Source organism: Suncus etruscus, chromosome X (genome assembly GCF_024139225.1).
Source record: "Suncus etruscus isolate mSunEtr1 chromosome X, mSunEtr1.pri.cur, whole genome shotgun sequence".
NCBI lineage: Eukaryota > Metazoa > Chordata > Mammalia > Eulipotyphla > Soricidae > Suncus > Suncus etruscus.
In genome coordinates this window covers 123,665,092-123,668,014 of record NC_064868.1, presented here as the reverse complement: position 1 = coordinate 123,668,014, position 2,923 = coordinate 123,665,092, and the positions used below count along the sequence as shown (strand labels likewise).

The 2,923-nt window shown below is 35.2% G+C and overlaps 1 non-coding gene across 1 annotated transcript; it reads left to right on the top strand.

Moving 5' to 3' along the window:
• The first annotated feature begins 2,046 nt into the window (after window positions 1–2,046).
• Window positions 2,047–2,148, top strand: LOC126000345 (U6 spliceosomal RNA). The gene has a single exon (XR_007492689.1). It is a non-coding gene; the product is annotated as a U6 spliceosomal RNA (small nuclear RNA).
• The last annotated feature ends 775 nt before the right edge of the window (window positions 2,149–2,923 follow it).

Below are 2,923 nucleotides of genomic sequence, written 5' to 3'. Positions count from 1 at the left end.
CCCCTGAGAGCTGCCAGGTGTGGCCCAAAGACAAAAACAAAAACAGTAGTAACTTTCTTTGTGCTGTGATTAGCACGGGAATGTTGAACACGGACCCCCCACCTCCACACACATTTAAGACTAAAGATCCAGGCAGAGATGCACTTAAAGGGAAGGAAAGAACTTTGCACAAAGTCATGCAATCGCTGCATAGGTAGCGGGGACAAGGGCACCAAACACAGCAGTGCTGCTGAGGAAATTCAGCCTGAACAACTGCCCACAGCTGCTGGGCACACGTGTTGGCACAGAAACTCTCCCCTCTCAATCCTACCCTGGCTCCCTAATTTCAACATCCAATATATGATCCCTCAAGCCTGCCAGAAAATTTCTGAGTGCAGAGCTAGGATCAATTCCAGAGCATAGATGGATGTGGCACCCCAAAATAAAGCAAGAAAAAGCAGCAAAAAAGAAAGTAGAATTATCAGAAAATAAATGGATCAAAGTAAATTTGTGATAATTTATTACTATGTGATTTTAACCTACATGAATAAATTGAAATAGTTTAATGTAGTATAATGTAATGCCTAATATCATTTACATAAATAAGTTTTCAACTTTGGCATCTAAAATATATTGCATTAACTCTAAAATATATTTTGGGGACACACCTGGCAATGCTCAGGAGTTATCCCTATCTACGTACTCAGGAATGACTTCTGGCAAGAATATGCATTGTACTAACTCTCCAGCCTCCTAAATTTGAATTTGTACTTGGAACTTATGTCCTGTAATAATTACCATATCTTCCCTGTCCTAAAGTTTTAAAATTATGTGCTAATATATTTTAGAGTTTGCATGAAGTGCGTAAAAACCGCCAAAGGTGAAATTCAGAAAGAGTAAAGAGAATTTAAAATTTAAACATGCGTGCATGTGTTGCCTCGTTACAACGTGGCTTTTATTTCTCTCACCCCTTCCTCAGAATTTCAAAGTAAAAACAGTTTTACTTTAAAAAAATAAAGGTGAAAATTTGAATCAGCCATAAAATACAAAATGTTTTATCCTAAGAAAGAATATTGATTTTATATTAGGAAATATTACATATATTGCTTAATTATATGCATAAATATTTAAAAGTTGCATAACTTCTTTATAGATGTAAAAACCTGATCTGATATAATTATTAAATTAATATAAATTAATGTTTTATTCATTATTTAAAATGTACACAAATCTTTAGTACGCTGGACTGTAAACATAGCTTTCTAATTTGGGGAGTCACATGTAATACCGCTTAATACAGGCTGACAGTAAAAGCTAAGAAATGTCTAGAATGGAATTTACAGGCCATTTTACTTTATGAGAATCCCACCTTTGTCATATGTTTATTCTTGGGTGAAAAATAGTTCTAAATGTTGTTTTCTTATTTCAAATATTTCTTTTGTTTGACAATAAAATAATTTACTTTTCTAACAATATTTCGTTCATTTCAGGTTCTCTATATAAAATTTCACCTAATCTATAGTTATGATTATGTATTTATCTGTCTATTTATTTATTTATTTATTTATTTATTGGTTTTGGGGGGTCACAAGGGTTACTCATGTCTCTGTTCCCAGTAATTACTCCGGGAAGGTTTGAAGAACTTTCTGGGATATCCAGGATGGAACTCAGTTTGGTCAATGCACTATTTCTCTGCCCCTGAATTCTGTTTGGCCACTAGTATTGCTCTGCCAGCCCATATGTATGTTTAATAAAAAATATTAAATTAAAATTGTAAGGGTAGAGACAGAACACAATGTTTAAATTTTTAACCTTGCAATGGCAAGTCCTACAGTGACTAAAGTTTAGAGCACAGAGTCAAACAGTTGCCTGTGTATCCAAAATCCAGTAAATAAACATTTAAGCAGTAAAGATATATATCTTATGTGCACTCTATTCTGCCTCTTGTAAGTAGTGGTGAAAATACATGAATTATACAGTCAGATTGCATGTTTTTCAATCAACTCCACCATATACTGATTTGTGCCTTAGACCATTAATCTAGGTATGACTCCATACCTTTACTTTTTACCCCTCGGCAGCACATATACAAAAATTGGAAAGATACAGAGATTAGCATGGCCCTTGCTCAAGGATGACACACAAATTCGTGAAGTGTTCCATAATTTTTAGAAAAAGAAAAAATACTAGTCATTTATGCAGTTATTATGAGGATGAAAGGAGAAAATAATTTAACACTCTTAGTTGTTCCTGACAGTTAATCCTATATGTTTGTTAAAAATGTATTAATGGGAAGCTGGAGCGATAGCACAGTCGACCTGGATTCAGTCTCCAGCATTCCAGGTGATTCTTTGAATCAGGCAGGAGTAATTTCTGAGGTCCAACTCCTCCCAAGTCAATTAGTTGATCAATCCTCAATTGAAGGCATGTTAGAAATCTGGTGAAGCTGAAATAAAAAAGAAATGTCGTTTTTGTATGTTTTATTTGGGGGCACACTCTCGGGTGCTCAGGTGTAACTCCTGTCTTCCCTGGAGTCATTCCTGGTGGGCTTAGATCACATGGGATTCCTGGGATAGTAGCCAGGTTGGCTGTATGCAAACAAATGCCCTACCCACTGTAAGTCTCTGCAATCCCTCCCTTAAGAAATGTTGAAATTACTAAATGTAATGAGACTTGTAAAAGGTTGACTTTTTAATCGGCTTCTTTTTAGAGTTTTCTTGACACAGTGTACACATTCTTCTTGGAATTCTCCTTTTTTCCTGGATATTTCTTTCTTAGTTTTTCCCCTATCTGTTATTTTCAACTCGATTTTTATTAAAGTTGCCTTGGGGTTCTCTTTGCTAATGACTCATTAAACTGATAGACAAAAGAAGTGCCTTATCCCTGCAGGTAATGTAAAATGCTTATATATCTAATCTTTACTGGTCTCTTCAGTCTCACCTTT